Genomic DNA, 18,151 nt, shown 5'->3' with positions numbered 1-18,151 from the left:
TTTTTGTATAGTTCTTCTGTGTTTTCTTGCCACTTGTTCTTAATGTCTTCTACTTCTGTTAGGTCTTTACTCTTCTTCTCCTTTATTGTGTGCCCATCTTTTCATGAAATATTCCCTTGGTGTCTCTAATTTTCTTGAAGTGAAGTCTAGTCTTTCCCATTCTATTGTTTTCCTCCATTTCGTTGCATTGTTCACTTAGGAAGGCTTTCTTATCTCTCCTTGCTATTCTTTGGAACTCTGCATTTAGATGGGTGTATCTTTCCTTTTCCCCTTTGCCTTTCAGTTCTCTTCTTTTTTCAGCTATTTGTAAGGCTTCCCCAGACAACCATTTTGCCTTCTGAATTTCTTTTTCTTGGGGATGATTTTGACCACCACCTGCTGTGAAATATTACTTTCCATATTTCTTCAGGCACTGTGTCTTCCAGGTCTAATCCCTTGAATCTATTTGTCACTTCCACTGTATAATCATAAGGGATTTGATTTCGGTCATACCTGAATGGCCTAGTGGTTTTCCTTAGTTTCTTCAGTATCATCTTTAGTTAAAGACAAAAAAAGCATGTTGGGAGTAGGGGTTTGGGACCTCAAAGGGGAAGAGGGTAGTGGACATGGAGATGGAAAAGCAAATGTTTGCTGGGCAAGGCAGAGACAATGGGACACAGAGACAATGGGACACGCTTCATCTTTAAGAGTTTCTCCCACCACACCTAGGCCATATTCTTTCCAGATATCTCTGATGATAGCTATATTCCTCAAACAGGCTCACTATCTAAATTTTTCAGGTAGTTAGGGATATGGCCAAAATGTCTTCCTGAAACTTGACAGTTTTCAGCTAGAAATAGTCTGCATAGTACGAAACATCTGGGTATGGCAAGTTCTGCTCCCTGAATCCTTGCTCGCAAATGAAAGTGTTCAGCTCACAAATGAAAATGTTCAGCTATTTGTCATTTGATTCCATTTATACTCCAGGCTCCTTCAGCTGAATCCACAGTACCTACCAGACCTGCTATGATTGCCATGTTTGGTCAGTGAGGCCCCAGAAAACTTTGTCTATCTGGCACCTAGACTCGACTACTGATGGCTCCAGCTAGAACAGTTAAGGTTCACAACCATTTCTGCACAACCCCGTCTCCTGACCATGATGACAACAACCAGAGCCCCAGAGTACTCTTTTAGCAATGGGTCAGTTAAAAGACCCAGGACTGCACACCAGGCACTATATTGGAAAGTTCCAGTACTGGAGATGCAAGGCACAATCTTGGACCTCAGGGAACACATAATGCAACTACATTATGATGGGTAAAGTGGTAACATAGGGCCAGGATGTTGAGTCCAGATTTCTTTCTAGGAAAAGCATTAATAACATTTACACTGAAACCCAAAGATAAGGAGGGTTTAGGTAAGAAAGGGTGGCTCAGCTGGTAAAGAATTGCCTGTAATGCAGGAGACACAGGTTTGATCTCTGGGTTGGGAAGATGCCCTGGAGAAAGGAATGGCTACCGGCTCCAGTATTCTTGCCTGGAGAATTTCATGGACAGAACTTGGTGGGCTACAGAACATGGGTTTGCCAAGAGTTGGACATGACTGCATGACTAACATACTAAGGTAAGAAAAATCAGAACCTAGAAGAAAGAAGAAAAGAAGATGGAGTGGCAATGGCATTTAGAAACACAGATGGAAAAGGGCAAACCAATCCTCATGTGGGTTTGTGGTCTAAAATCAGGTCATCCAAATAGGCCGAAAAATCATTTAGCCAAGAATTTAGCTTAAGTTGGTTCTGGCTGGTAGATTCCTCTAGACCTATGGCAGAAGCAAATTCAAATCCTCCTTGATCTTGTTTTCAAACTAGGTATCATATAATTTATACTGATAAAGTTCTAGAAAAAGAGCTTATAATAAAAATAACACACCTATACTGACACATATGGAAATGAGGCATAATGAATGTGAACCAGCAAGAAGATCAGTATCTGACCTGAAAATTTTCAAATACTGAAATTATTAAACACCCAACAAAAAACAAGTATGTTTAACACACTTCAAGAAATAGAAAAGATTACAGTGCAAATGAAGAGTAAAAGACTATAAAATAAGATGGATTATATTAACAAAAAATTCTGGATATCAAACTACAATGGTCAGCATAAAAATGCATAATGAATAGGTTTAACAGTAGGTTAGGCACAGTTAAAGGAGAGAAATAGTGAACTCCAGATAGATCTGCAAAACTTACCTAGAATATGACACAGAATCAAAGAAATGGAAAATCTGATAGAGGTAAGATAAGTTAAGAAATCACATCAAGTGAGAAGTTGCAAAAGAGAAGAGGGGGGTGGGGCAGAAGCAATACTTGAATAGGTAATGGTTGAGAATTTTCCAAAAGAGGTAAAAGCAATCATTCTACAGCTTTGTGAATTCTTACAAAAATAATATTAATTCAGAACCTACATCCTACACATCATAGAGAAACACAAAAGGCAAAGAGAGGGTTTTAAACAGATCCAGGTTAAGAAAAGAATACACCTCAAAGGAATGGCAAATAAACTGATTACAGACTTCGCATAGAAACAATGGAAGTTTGAAAACAGTGGGGAGGTATTTCCCTGCACTGGGACAAAAACTTGTTGACTTGAAATTGTGTGCCCTTCAAAGATATCTTTCCAGAATGAAAAGAAAATGTAGATGTTTTCAAAGAACTGAGCATGTTTCTCCACAACACACTCTAATTTTGCGGATTCTAAAGGGTGCACTTCAGACTGACGGACTGTGATCACAAATGGAAGGGCAGCATGAAGGGAAAAATCATGACCAGAAGATGGTATAAATATGTAGGTGAGTTTAACAGTTTCTGGTGGCATAAAACAATGATTAGAATATGTCACAAGGTTTAAAAAAGAGGTAACATTCATGCCAGCAATAGCATAGAAATAAGGAGAACAGGAAGTCAACATCTCAGAAAGAATGTTTGTCTGAGAGGAAGTTATAGAGTAACCCATGTGATATTACATCTTTTAATTAAGCTTTAAGAGTTTGCCAAGTAATACGGTGCATTGCGGATGGTTACATACCCCATATAGTACAAGTACAAAGCACTCATGAATAGCATGTGTCCATGTTCAGACGCTAAGTCATGCCCAACTCTTTGTGACCCCATGGACTGTAGCAGGCTTCTCTGGCCATGGAATTTCCCAGGCAAGAATACTGGAGTGGGTTGTCATTTCCTTCTCCAGGGGATCTCCCCCACCCAGGGATGGAACCTGCTGTCTCCTTCATCTCCTGCATTCGCAGGCAGATTGTTAACCACTGAGTCACCTGGGAAGCCCCTATGAATTTGAGTTACACACCAATTTAATGGTTGTAGTTAGCTATTAGGAGATATCAGAGAGGAGGACAGAAGACATTTCAGTTGTCACTATAATTTTTTTATTCTGGAAATACAAATATATCTGAAACAAATATAGACAAGTTTAAGATGTGTCCAATCTAGGTAGTAGGTATACAGATATTCTTGTACATTAGAAATATTGTAATAAGCAGATTATTTTGAAGTCAACATGACTGAAAAGGAAAGTTTACAGGGTATTAATTGGAGGTTATGGTGGCTAGAAGGAGTCCCTGTTCTTCTTTTAAAGTAAATCTGGAAGAGAATTCAGCTTGTTGCCGTGCCACCAGGACAGAGCCAGCGAAGAGAACAGCTGATCGGCCTGGGCCCCAGGATTCAGCCTGCGCAGGAGAAGGAGTCCTCCTCTCCTGCTGGGATGTGTGTGGGAGGAAACCAGGCGCATTTCTGAGTTTTGCACAAGAGAGTTGAAGGTATTCCTATCTGATTGCTTAGGTCAACTCTGCATGAATTCGTCTGCTGAGACGGGGAGAGCAGATGTTTGAGGAGCCTGAACAGAGCCTTGAATACTGATGGAAAGGTGCCACAGCTGTGTTTTGGCAAAGTGGGAGGGAACACCCGCCATCAGTTTGTGGAATGTGCTTTCTGTATACCAAAGCCATGTCTCTCCTTTTCTCACCCCGTTAAAAGGGTTTCAGTGAATTCTTCCGGCGGTTCCACAGCATTTAGGTTTGAACCTGAGAGGCCAGGTGGGGAGACAGTCTGCTCTAATCCACCTGTGTCAGTACGTCACCCTTTTCCCTCAACTTAGGGCACAATCTGTGCTTCTTAGACTTAGCTGGAGATCTTGTTAAAACACAGACTCCAAGTCAGTGAGTCAGGAATGGGACCTGACCTGCATTAAGTTTGCAAGTGATGCTGCTGCTGCTGATTGATAGACCACACTTTGAGCAGAAAACTAGCCTGGCTCTGGCTCATTTGGGTAAGTGCTTCCCCCCCGCCCCCTGCTCCACCGGCTTTCACTCTCACTCTTGTTATGACTTTCAGTACTCTTTTGGGAGGCTCTTCGGTTCTCCATCCAAATAGAGTTGTTTTGCTTGTTTGCCACATGTGCCCATCTCTATCAGAACCCCAGTCTAACTGGAACTTCGTCTCAAACCTGGTCCTTGGCTCCTGTTGGCTTTCAGCACCCAGACGTGGTTTTGGGTCAAAGCAGAGGCTCAAGACAAGGGAGGTTCACTTCTAGGAGGAAAAAGCCAGCATGGCGCTCAGCTTCAGGCAAATCTCATGTCTTCCCTCTCTCCTTTGGACAGCAGAGCACCTCTCTACATTACTGCAGTCAGAGGATGAGGGCACAGGACCCCCCACTTAGTTATCTCATTAACAGAAAAAAGTCAGCAATCAGTAGTACTGAATACCATTCTGCTCACAAAACATTAAGCAACTCCGGGTCTGGTAATACTTGGTTGTCTCTTACATAATTGAATTGGTTTGTGTTCAGGGCATCATGGAACTCATGCACTACCACCCCTGAGATTGTCTGATTAGTTTTCCCACATGCAAGTCACAAGTAAAAGCTATAGTTCCTATATCTTCCCGTATCTGTGCAACTTGGTATTTTCAGATTTTAGTTTCATTCAGTTGTATGATAATAACAGGGTTCTTTGATGTTAGCTTTAGAAACTTGTATTCTTTGACAGGAATCCTTGGGAAGAAAACACCAAAGTTACCAGTATCCACAGGCCAGGCCAATGAGCTTCTAGAACAGGGCTTCTCAGTCTTGGCAATAATGACATTTGGGATGGAATAATTCTTTTTGTGGGAGTCTGTGTATTATAGGATGGTTAACAGCATCTCTGTAGCACCCTCCTAGTTGTGGTGGTCAAAATGTCTCCAGACATTGCCAGATGTCCCCTGAGTGAGAACTGCTCTTCTGTAAAATCATCTAAAACAGAAAGACAGAAATTATGTGAATTTGATGTTGGACGATTCATTAATTTAGACTGATTGTAGGGAGGCCCCATCCATAACATAAAATACATTATTGCCAGTGCTATTGGTTAATGCATTAACCAATGAAGCCTGAATGCTGGCGATTCTCAGGTTTCTGCCTTGGATCTTTTTATTTCCTTGATTGCTCTCTGAGTACCTCATTTACTTCCAAGGTTTCAGTGATTCTCAGTGGGCTGAATAATCAACTTTTCCATATCAACCTAACCTTTCTGCTGAGCTCTGGACAAATAAATTCAATTTCTTATGGCATCTGGACTTTCTCTGGATACCTCAAACATAATTTTCTCCTGATTGACTCATTGCATTAGCCAGGAGGATATTTTGACACTAAAATTTTGATTATATCTTTCCTCTTGAAACTTTTTATTGGCATTCCATCACTTTCACGGAAAGTCTAGCCTATTTAACACAATGAACAAGGCCCTTCATAATCTGACTGTCTGTCCTTCATTCTGACCAACCCATCCTCTATTTTCCTTGGTACCTTGCTCCAGCGACACCCATATTCTCTGTCAATCCCAAGCATTTCATATACTTTTCCCTCCTTCTGGCTCAGGCTTGCTGGTTCTCCTAATTCTAGTTTGAATATTACCTCCTCCTGAAGCATTCTCAGAGGCCCCAGGATTGGTTGAGTCTTATAGCTTGACTATATAATCCTGTGCTTCCTCCTTTGTAATGTAAAGTTTTGCCAGGAGGGTTGATTTTTACTGAGAAAGACACATTTCAGGGGAAATGTGAAAAAGTACAGGGGAAAAGTACATTTCATGTACTTCCTTCCATAGAGAGCTGGAGAGGATTGGTGCATGGAATTCAGTTTCCCCAGCTGAGGGCCTTTTGGGCACTCATTGTAAATGATATGTTGTAGAGACTCTGAATTGTTAACTTTCTCTGAAGACTGTTAGGTTTTGTTCTGTCAGGCAGTTCAATTACTGGCAGACCCACTTGAGTTATTGGAGGCTTGGTCTTAGGTTTTGTTAGGGCACGTCTGTTGTTTTGCCTCTAGACCAAGCACACACCCTTAACCCTGGGAAGACTCTTAACTCCTAAGGCGTAGTCCTTCTAGGGTTTCAGTGGAATTGCTGAGGTTTTTACTGACCCCTTCTAACTTTCTGGGATACAAACTCTATCTCCCATGCACTGAATAGGAGCTGATATATCAGGTCGGTCTTTTAGCTTTCCAGCTGCTCTTTTCTTCTTGTGCTTCCTGGAGTTATTATTTATATACAGTTTAGAGATAAGCCAAGAATCAGAGGGGACTTTATATATAACCTCCTCTATATCGAGGGCTTCCCAGGTGGCACTAGTGGTAAAGAAAGTGCCTGCCAATGCAGGAGACTTCAGAAATAGAGGTTCAGTCCTTGGGTCAGGAAGATCCCCTGGAGGAGGGCATGGCAATCCACTCCAGTATTCTTGCCTGGAGAACCCCATGGACAGAGGAGTCTGGTGGGCTACAGTCCATAGAGTCGCAAAGAGCTGGACATGACTGAAGCGACTTAGCAGCAGCAGCCTCTCTATTGAGAAGCATTTGTAGATAGAACTGGGGACTCACCTTCTCTGTAGTTTCTTCTTTTAAAGGACTTCCGCCTTCAATTTCCAGCCACTCTGGCAGTTTCAAACTCCTTCTTTGACATATTAAGTCAATATGACCACAGCTTTCAGCTTGTACCTCCCTGGCAATGTGATATGACTACGGCTCTCATTCTCTGTGTGCTGTTATTTCAAAGAAGAAGTCCCATCCAGCTCCTGCCTGCCTGGCTGCTTCCCAGTTCCCTCAAGCAGCCATACTTCATAATTTTTCCAGAGTTTACAATTGCTATATGTGAGAATATTCTACTATTTCTGGAACTGAAAATCTTAACAAATATTATTGAAAAGAGAAGAAAGAATAAATAAATGTGTCGATTTTTGTGTTGACATCAAGGATGACGTAGGGAACTTATGATTTATGGCATAAAAACAATGCATGTAAAATATCTGAGGTTAGTTGGAAATACTTTGGTCTCAATTATTTCAGCTATCACTTTGTGATTTTTATCCTTTCTGAAAAATGCTGGGCAGAGGATGACTCAAACAGAGTCTGGTTCTTTCATCACTTAAGACAATAAATTAAGTTTTTTTGTTGGGGGATGGGGAGATGGTGAACCAGCAGATTACATTTCTAGGTACCTGATATAACAGAAAAATTCTATAGAAGAGTCATTGACGTGTTCTGTTTTCAGTTTTTCTCTTGTCCCATAGCTACTCTAAGACTGCTAATGACTCGTATGATGATGACTAAATTGTCAATGATCAATGTTCATCTCACTTGTCCTGTTTGCAATATTGGACCAGTTAGACCTAATTGATATCTACAGGTTATTTCACCCCAAAACATGAATTTCACCTTTTTCTCAAGTGCATATGGAACATTCTCCAGGATGGATCACATACTGGGCCACAAATCTAACCTTGCTAAATTTTTAAAAATTGAAATCATTTCAAGCATCTTCTCTGATCACAGTGCTGTAAGATCAAACATCAACTACAGGAAGAAAACTATAAAAAACACAAACATATGGAGGCTGAACAACACACTTCTGAATAACCAACAGATCACTGAAGAAATCAAAAAGGAAACCAAAATATACATAGAAACAAATGCTAATGAAAACATGACAAGCCCAAACCTATGAGACTCAGTAAAAGCAGTGCTAAGAGGGAAGTTCATAGCAATACAAGCCTACCTCAAGAAATAAGAGAAATACCAAATAAGCAGCCTAACTTTACACCTAAAGCAACTGGAAAAAGAAGAACCAAAAACCCCCAGTTAGTAGAAGGAAAGAAGTCATAAAAATCAGAGCAGAAATAAGTGAAAAATAAGTGAAGGAGACAATAGCAAATATCAACAAAACTAAAAGCTGGTTCTTTGAGAAGATAAACAAAATAAACAAAGTGTTAGCCAGACTCAACAAGAATAAAAGAAAGATGACTCAAATCAAAAAAATGAGAAATGAAAATGGAGAAATTACAGTGGACAGCACAGAAATACAAATCATCCTGAGACTACTATGAGCAACTATACACCAATAAAACGGTGGAAGAAATGGACAAATTCTCAGAAAAGTATTACCTTCCAAAACTGAATCAGGAAGAAATAGAAAATTTGAATAGCACAATCATAAGCATGAAAATAGAAACTGTAATAAAAAATCTTCCAACCAATAAAAGCCCAGGACCAGATAGATGGCTTCACAGGTGAATTTTACCAAAAATTTAGAGAAGAGCTAACACCTATCCTGCTCACTCTTTCAGAAAATTGCAAAGCAAGAAAACTTCCAAATTCATTCTATGAGGCCACCATCACCCTGATACCAAAACCAGACAAAGATGCCTCAAACAGAGAAAACTACAGCCCTTGATAATTCTGTAGTGCCCTTCCTTGTCTCTTTAAAGTCTGTTTTATCTGATATGAGTATTAATACTCCAGCTTACTTTTGGTTTCTGTTTGCATGGACTATCTTTTTCCAGCCCCTCACTTTCAATCTGTGTGTGTCACTAGGTCTGAGGTGGGTCTCTTGTAGACAACACATATATAGGGGTTTTGGTTTTGTCAGTTTCTTTTGGTTGGAACATGTAGTCCATTTACACTTAGGATAATTATTGATATGTATCTTATTACCACTTACTTTACTGTTTCAGGTTTGTTTTTGTAGGTCTTTTCTTTCTCTTGTGTTTCTTCTCTAGAGGAAGTCCTTTAGCATTTGTTGTAAAGCTCCTTTGTTGGTGTGAATTCTCCTAACTTTTGTTTGTAGAGCTTTTGATTTTTCCTTTAAATCTGAATGAGGTCCTTGCTGGATAGAGTAATCCTGTTTGCAGAGTTTTCTTTTTTTTCCCCTTCATCAATTTAAGTATATCCTGCCTCTTCCTTCTGGGCTGCAGAGTTTCTGTTGAAAGATCAGCTGTTAACCTTATTGGGATCCCCTTGTGTGTTATTCGTTGCTTTCCCCTTGCCACTTTTAATATTTGTTCTTTATGTTTAATTTTTGTTAGATTAATATGTGTCTTGGTATGTTTCTCCTTGGGTTTATCTTATATGGTACTCTCTGGGATTCCTTGATTTGGGTGGTTATTTTCTTTACCATGTTAGTGAAGTTTTCAACTATAATCTCCTCAAATATTTTCTCATACTCTTTCTTTTTTTCTTCTTCGTTGACCCATATAATTCTAGTGTGGGTATCCTTATTGTCCCAGAGATCTCTGAGACTATCCTCATTTCTTTTAATTCCTTTTTCTTTTCTTTTTTTGATACTATATCTTTATTTTATTTTTTTATGATATTATACATGTTTTAAGTTATTTCCACCATTCTGTCACTTATCCATTCTTCTGCCTCAAATAGTCTGCTATTGGTTCTCTCTAATGTATTTTTAATCTTAGCTATTATGCTGTTGATTGCTGATTGTTTATTCTTTAATTCTTCTAGGTCCTTGTTAAACATTTCTTGCATCTTCTTGATCTGGACCTCCAGTAGGTAAATAGCTTTGTGCCTCCATTTTTTCCCTAAGATTTTGGATCATCTTTACTATCATTACTCTGAATTCTTTTTCACATAGACATCTTATTTCCCATTTATTTGTTTGATCTTGTGGGTTTTTGCTATGTTTCTGCATCTGAAACATGTTTCTTTGTCTTTTCATTTTGTTTAATCTACTGTGTTTGAAATCTCCTTTCTGCAGACTAGAGTATCATAGTTCCTCTTAATTATGGAGTCTGCCCCCTGTGTATGGGATTGGATCAGTACATTGTGAAGGTTTCCTGGTTGGGGGGACTTGTGATTTTGCTATGGTGGCTGGAGCTGGATTTTGCCTCCATGGAGAGCTGTGCCATGCCCAGTAGTGTGTTTTGGGGTATCTATAGGCTTGGTATGGCTTTGGGCAGCCTTTCTGCCATCGGCAGTGTTGTGTCTTTGTTTTGCTAATGATTTGGCATGAGGCATCCAGCACTGGAGCTTTCTGGTCTTTGGGTAGGTCTTTGTCTTGAAATGGAAGTGTTGAAATGGAAGCCTTTGGAAGAGTTTGCATAGACTAATATTCCATGAGGTTGGGATTTCCCTGATGTTCCACAGTCCTGGGCTCAGGTCTACCACCTCAAGGTTTCAGGTTCAACCCCTTACTGTAGCATCAAGACTTCACAGGCCTCACATTATAGAAGAAAAAAACCCTGCAGCTGATGGTGCAGGCAACAGTCAATAGCCAAGAGCAACCAAGGAAACTTGCACAATTACAAAGAAAAAGAAAGAAATAAAAAAGAGGGAAAAAAGGAGAAAAACTGGAGTCAAAAAAAGGAGAGAGCAATCAAAACTATAAAATTGGAAACAAATGAATATATTTAAAAATAAGAAACTTTGAAAATGGAGAAAGCAGGTACAAAAATAACAATGAAAGGAGTAACAAAAAAAGAACATGAAAACAATAGACAAAAGGAAAGAAACAGAGTGGAAAATGGGGGGAAAAAGAAGGAAAAAAAGGGGGAAAAGGGAAAAAAGGAGAAAAATGTTTAAAGAATGTAGTTCCACCTTTGCCTCCCTAGGAGGCCCTCCAGTACTAGACTGTTCTCTGGACCCACTGTAGGGGCAGCTCAGACTCCAATCTGGCCCAGCTCCTTCAGGTACTTGCCTCCAGTGTTCATGGTCGCCAGAGCTAGGTATTTTTCTTTTGTGTGAATACTCACTGTCCTTTTATGTTTTCCGTAGACACAGAGTCTACCTAGTTGATTATGTGGATTTAATCTGCAGCTTGTATGGAAAGGTGGAAATGTTTTCAATCCTCTTCCTTAGCCGCCATGCCCCTGGAGCTCGATTGTGGTTTTATCTCCACCTCTGCATATGGGTGATCCACAGGAGTTTGCTCCTAAGGCTGCCCTGGAGGACTTGGGTCTGCTTCAGTGAGGACTAGGCATGCAGCTGGCACAGCAGCTTGGATCATGGGGACCACAGCAGCGCAAGGTACACAGAGGAGCCAGTGGCCACAGGCTCAGGGGATATGGTGCTCAGTTCAGTTTAGTTGCTCAGTCGTCTCCGACTCTTTGCGACCCCATAGACTGCAGCACGCCAGGCCTCCCTGTCCATCACCAACTCCCAGAGTCCGGCCAAACTCATGTCCATTGAGTCAGTGATGCCATCTAACCATCCCGTCCTCTGTTGTCCCCTTCTCTACCTGCCCTCAATCTTTCCTAGCATCAGGGTCTTTTCCAGTGAGTCAGTTCTTTGCATCAGGAGGCCAAAGTATTGGAGTTTCAGCTTCAACATCAGTCCCTCCAATGAACACCCAGGACTGATCTCCTTTAGGATGGACTGGTTGGATCTCCTTGCAGTCCAAGGGACCCTCAAGAGTCTTCTCCAACGCCTCAGTTCTTTGGTGCTCAGCTTTCTTTATAGTCCAACTCTCACATTCATACATGACTACTGGAAAAACCACAGCCTTGACTAGATGGACTTTGTTGGCAAAGTAGCATCTCTGCTTTTTAATATGCTTTCTAGGTTGGTCATAACTTTCCTTCCAAGGAGAAAGTGTCTTTTAATTTCATGGCTTAAGTCACCATCTGCAGTGATTTTGGAGCCCCCCAAAATAAAGTCAGCCACTGTTTCCCCATCTATTTGCCATGAAGTGTGGGAATGGATGCTATGATCTTAGTTTTCTGAATGTTGAGCTTTAAGCCAACTTTTTCAGTCTCCTCTTTCACCTTCATCAAGAGGTTCTTTAGTTCTTCTTCACTTTCTGCCATAAGGGTGGTATCATCTGCATATCTGAGGTTATTGATATTTCTCTCAGGAATCCTGATTCCAGCTTGTGCTTCTTCCAGCCCAGTGTTTCTCATGATGTACTCTGCATATAAGTTAAATAAGCAGGGTGACAATATACAGCCTTGATGTACTCCTTTTCCTATTTGGAACCCGTCTGTTGTTCCATGTCCAGTTCTAACTGTTGCTTCCTGACCTGCATACAAATTTCTCAAGAGGCAGGTCAGGTGGTCTGGTATTCCCATCTCTTTCAGAATTTTCCACAGTTTATTGTGATCCACACAGTCAAGGGCTTTGGCATAGTCAATTAAGCAGAAATAGATGTTTTTCTGGAACTCTCTTGCTTTTTCGATGATCCAGTGGATGTTGGCAATTTGATCTCTGGTTCCCCTGCCTTTTCTAAAACCAGCTTAAACATCTGGAAGTTCACGGTTCATATATTGCTGAAGCCTGGCTTGGAGAATTTTGAGCATTGATATGGTGCTAGTAGGGTTTTTTCTAGCTTCTGGCAACCCTTCCCCAGTGAAGGCCAGGCATGGCAATAGCACATCTGCTTGATCACAGGGAAGCTGACTGGAGACTCTCTTAGAGCATTTTTCTAGCCTCTGGAAGCTCTCATTCAAAGAGATTGCCTGGCTGGTCCTCTTTAGTTTGGTGCAGTAGGCACTCCCCCCACCCCCCGCCCCCCTCCCCCCACCCCCCGGAATCCTTCTTTATTGCTAGATGCAGCAGTCTCTCCAAGGGCCCTCTTGGCTGGGATCCTTCTCTATTACTTGGCAAGCCAGGTGCTCAAAGGGTCCCCCTAGGTGGGGTAGTTCTCTATTGCTTGGTGCATTAGGCACTCCAAGGCCCACTCTCTCTGGGGGAGCTCTCTATTGGTCAGCTGCCAGCGCTGGCATGTGGGGAGAGAGGCTATAGCGATGGCCCCACCCTCCGTGTGGGACTCAGCAGTGTCGCCAGCTTCCATGAGTACCCAGATTGCCCCCAAGGGCACTCCTCCCCGTGATCTCCTCTCTCTCATCCCCTCAGGCTGCCTCCCTGCTGACAATAGCAGTCCTCACCCTGGGACTGTTCTCCAATCCCTGCACTTCAGCTCCTAGCCACCGCATGCACTGGAGGACCAGAATCCCTGCGGCATACCACAGGCCTAGCCTGTGGGGATTGTCTGTGTGGTTCTCACTCCCTTCAGACCATCACAGATCAGCTGCTTCACTCTCCAATAGCCTCACACGTCTCCCCTCTGTCCCAAAGTACTGCTCCAATGTGGGAATCTCACCCCTACTTCAGTTCCTCCACCTCCCTGGGTGCTGGTCCAGTCTCACTCACTCCCCTCCACTTTTTCCCTTCCTTCCTTCATCCTGCCTAGTTTTTCTTGGATCTATGTATTCCTTTCCTGTGTTCAGGGACTCTTGCCCACTCTCAGCTGTTGCTCCATGAGATTCTTTGCATCTGAAGATGTATTCTTGATGATCCCTGGAGAGAAGTACTCCTCATCTACCTACTCCTCTATCTTGTTGAATCACCTCCTTATTGTCTTGATTGCTAAAGTTGCAGTGTCCGCATGAGGGTTCTTTGTACATATTCTTTCTTTTATTGAAACCTTTCCTCCTTAGTGACTATATTTTCTCATGGATTTAAACACCCACACAATGACAAGTTCCCAATTGTCATTTCCATCTTAGACTTGTCCTCTGAATTGTAGAATTTTATATCCAGTTGTCTACTCTCCATGTTTATGTAGGTGTGTAACCATCATCTCAAACTCAAGTTGTTCAGAACAGAACTCCTACCTTCCAAATCTTCCCCATTATAGTTGGTACAACTCCATCCTTCCGTTTCCTGAGGTCAAAATTTTCAGTGTCATCCTTGGCTACTTTTTTTGAAAGTATCCCCAATACAGTTTTTTTTTTTTTTTTTTTTTTTTTTTTTTTAGCAAATCTTATCACTATACCTTCAACATTTAATCAGTTTCCTAGTTGCCATATCATCTTTAACCTAAATTATTGCATAAGTTTACTAACTGGTTTCCCTGTTTCATTTTCATCCCTTTCCCTTTGTAGTTAATTACAGAGTGATTATTTTTAAATGAAAGTAATATTATGACCTCCTTCCTGTTGGCTCAGATGGTAAAGCATCTGCCTATAGTGTGGGAGACCTGGGTTCAATCTCTGGGTTGGGAAGATCTCCTGAAGAAGGAAATGACAACCCACTCCAGTATTCTTGCCTGGAAAATCCCATGGACGGAGGAGTCTGTTAGGCTACAATGGTTGCAAAGAGTTGGACACAACTGAGTGACCTCACTTACTTCTGTTCAGCACACCCAGTTGCTTCCCATCCATCACATAAAAGCCAAAGTCTTTATAGCATCTAGGGTCATACACATTCTGCATCTTTGTTATCATTCTCATCTTACCTACTACTCTTTCCTCTCTGCCATGACACAACAGTCTTCTTAAAGATTCTGGGCACATTCATGCCTCAGGGCCTTTACACTGGCTTTTTACTATGCCTGGATTGTTTTCCTTTTGGATATCTGTGACTCACTCTCTCATCTTCACATCTTTTTAAGAACTTTACTGTAGCATTATGGCTTTCCTCATGTTTACTTTACTTTAATCTTACCTTTCCCTCATTCTCTGCCTTGTTTTTCTCAAAGTAGTTACCATCATATGATGTCTGGTATATTACATATTAATTTTCTACTTATTGTCTGTATTCACTGACTGAACTATGTTTCATAAGGACAGATTTTTTTGTGTGCTTTTTTTTCATTACTCTAACACTGCATAGATAAGCACTCAGCACAGAGAAATAACTAAAGGCGTATTTATTGAATGAGTTAATAACAAATGAGGATATAAAGTACCTAGATTCTTAGTTGGTGGTTAGGTACTTAAACAGGTGGTTCTTTAAGTACCATGATTTATCAGAAAGTAGAGGATCCAAAAAAGCTGAACTCAAACCAAGGGGTTGAGCATCTTCCTCTTTAGTTTTTCTCCATTTTCTTTGTACATTTCCCAGTATGTGCAAATCACTGCACTTGTTATAACACTTCTATCTCCTCTAGATAGTGACTGTAGATTAATTGCATTTTCTTAGAATGTTTATAAGAAGCAACTGTTATGTTTACTTGTCTGTTATTCATTTCTTCTTACTGAGATAACAGTACCATGACTGTTTCTCAGGGGATTGTCCTTCCTTCAAGTTCAGCCTATGAAGTTTGGATGCATCTGAGATCTTCTTCACCCAAGCTCCATGGACTAATCCTGAGCAATCAGAATCTGCTCCCCCCCAACTTCTGGCTCCTGCTCCAAATGGCTATGGATTTGGGGATGGATGGTTTTTCATAATTCAACAGGATCCAGTCAGAGCAAGCAAATTCTGGGATATTTGCTATAAGCACAGGGTAAGAGAAAATTTTTCTTCTTAGATTGCACTAAGGCTAATGTAGACATGACCTGTAGAAATCTACCATGTAGAAACAGGCTATCTGAGAATGAGGCCAACACAGGAAAGCAGAGTGGAGAGATGCAGACTGATTTCTGATGATAATGCTTGATCTCCTGGATCTGGCTTCCTTGAACCCTATACCCAATGATTCATTTATATGACCCAGTAAATTCCCTTTTATGGCTACACTGATTTGAGTGGGGTTGTGTCACTTACAATCAAAAGAATTCTGAGACCATATTTAGTAATTCTGCCATGTATAAACTAGTTTTTTATGTTCGCATCATCCTCAACTTCCATGGAATTTTGTTGGAGCCATTTTTGCAACTCCAATACCACTTGCAGTGATCTAGCTAGGAGGTGCTTAATAAATACCTGGATGGATGGATGAATAAGGAAAATTTTACTGGTTCAAATTGTTTATTTTTAAATAAGGGCTTCCGTTTGATCCTATGAAGCATAGTTATCTTTGCTCAGAAATTGCATGCCTTGTATTTATAAATGTGATACATTTGAAGGAAAATATCAATTTTATTTAGTGCAATTTTTAAAAACCACTCTTGAAAATGAGTTTCTGGATATCTTCTGGAACTAATATATCAAAGATAAAAATTCTTTATGCATAGGTAGCCTATGATAAGATAGTAGAGATTTGGAATTCTGGTTGACTTCTTAAGAAAGGATATGAATCTCCAAGGATGGTTAATGACAACCAATGAGGGGCAGCTAGCTGTGCATTTGGTTGGTTTGCAGTATGTGGCTTTGGTTCTAACAACTCCCAGAGGTTGCACAGTAATTGGATAACTAATCTACACATTGGATTGGTTGGGTTTGAATTAAAGACTATTACTTTTTTAGTTTCCTCATATTGAGAGTGCTGTAATGGTTCCCAGATCTTTCCTTCATAATTTTTTTGTGAGTGTACAATTATGATAAAATGTCTTTGAGCTATTGCTTGAATGCAATTATTTTATATTTTTGAATATTAATATAGAATTTTAGCTATCTTATTCAAAGACCATATTTATTCTACAGACTCTATTCTTTGTTTTAATGTTAAATTAATGTTAAATTAATTCCCAAATACCATGAAAAACCTTATGATAGCTTCGTGAGTGATAAACTTACTCTAAAGCTGTTCATTTTATCTTAGAAGATCTTTATTCAAATACATTTGCCATCAGAAAAACATGAACAAGATTCTTCTCATGGCAAGGCCTGTTTTGCTTCCACAAAGAAGAGTTTCTTTGTTTCCTTGGCCTGACAATATCTGGTGTGATTGGAGAAGGTTTTAGCGAAGTCCAAAGTTGTGACAGAATGTTCTGACCATTATCTTCTCCATTGGAGATATGATGAGGTTGCAAGAAGCCGAGCTCTCTTGAAGATGATGAACTCTTTCCTTCAGAGGCATTTGCCTGCTTATGACTCCCACTTTCTCAGACTCTGTAAGTCATATCTTTGACCATTTAGTGAGAAGGAGGAGAAATACCAGTCTTCTTCCCAAAGGCTGAACTGTGACAGGAAGTATGACCAAGTTGGCCAGGGCTGCTATCCCACCACTGCAGGGCCTGGACAGGTGAAGGTGGTGAGACAAGCCAGTACTGGTGGCAAGGGACTGCAGACCATGCCCAGAGGGACACTGCAGCCAGCTCTGTGTGTTTCCAGAACTTTTGAATATTTATGAGATGCCAAGTTTGAGCTTTTATATGCAGCTACCTGAGTTGAAAATATTGGCAATGAATTCAATGTTATATAAAACCTAGGGCAACACTTGTGCACCCCCTTCCCCGCCTTTGTCCTGTCCTTCTCTGCTTCCTTCCTCTTTATGCTGGGGCGTGGGGAGGTGTTTCTGAGATCTGGCACTGAGAATCCCTGAGTATCCTGGTCTCCTCACCCTTTGCAGGCCTTCTGGGTGAGATTGGCCATCACTTAGCTTCCTTGTCTAAGTATATTCTCCAAGAACCTTTAAATCCTGAAGTAATCAAGGGATAATTATAACTATCATGATATCACCTCCAAGGACTGGGGTGAAAAGTAATGAAGTGCTTCTCACATGTTCTCAAGCACTTTTAAAAGTTGCTAATTTTTCAGAAAATGCTATTTATCCTCTACCAGGTGGAAATTAGAGAACTTATGGGGCAAGTTTCTCAAAGAGTGGCAAGCCAGCCAACGGCATCAGAATCACTGGTGTGTGTGGGTGGGCGGGTGGGGGGGTTCTTGTTAAAATGCGTGTTCCCAGCTCCACCCACTCATATGAAATGAGCTCTTGAGAGAGTGGGAGTTGGGACTTTGTGTTTTTAACAAGTACATCCCCTATATCTAGGTGATGCTAGTGTTGTTCAAGTTGAGAAGGATTTGAGTTGAGTCTTCAGAGGTACGCAAATGGGGGTGGCTGTGAAAAAAAATCTTTCAGTTAAAGGGAACATCTAACTCAGCTCCTCTGAGCCTGCAAAAATAGTTTATTAAGGCTTTGGAATTGGTAATATAGAATGAAAGAATATGCCTAGAGATTTTGAATGACGAGTAGAGGTAAACACATAGACATATGCCACATAGACAGCTGTGTTCAGATC

The 18,151-nt window shown here is 40.8% G+C and overlaps 2 long non-coding RNA genes across 3 annotated transcripts in view; one reads left to right on the top strand and one right to left on the bottom strand.

Moving 5' to 3' along the window:
• The first annotated feature begins 263 nt into the window (after nt 1–263).
• LOC123330225 overlaps nt 264–18,151 on the top strand; it is a 36,480-nt gene continuing 18,592 nt past the window's right edge. Inside the window, exons 1-4 of one of the 2 annotated variants that reach the window (XR_006545958.2) lie at nt 264–4,319; nt 9,813–9,856; nt 11,166–11,333; nt 15,314–15,534. This is a non-coding gene — a long non-coding RNA (uncharacterized LOC123330225). Of the gene's footprint in view, nt 4,320–9,812; nt 9,857–11,165; nt 11,334–15,313; nt 17,730–18,151 lie in introns of those variants that run through there. The other variant, XR_006545957.2, reaches the window with a different exon arrangement.
• On the bottom strand, nt 5,151–5,970 carry LOC123330226. Its single transcript, XR_006545959.2, has 2 exons — nt 5,835–5,970; nt 5,151–5,282 (listed from the first exon to the last, which is right to left on the bottom strand). It is a non-coding gene; the product is annotated as an uncharacterized LOC123330226 (long non-coding RNA).

The sequence above is a fragment of the Bubalus bubalis genome, chromosome 18, assembly GCF_019923935.1.
Source record: "Bubalus bubalis isolate 160015118507 breed Murrah chromosome 18, NDDB_SH_1, whole genome shotgun sequence".
NCBI lineage: Eukaryota > Metazoa > Chordata > Mammalia > Artiodactyla > Bovidae > Bubalus > Bubalus bubalis.
The sequence above is the reverse complement of the archived record's forward strand: the minus strand, read 5'-3'. Positions and strand labels throughout refer to the sequence as shown.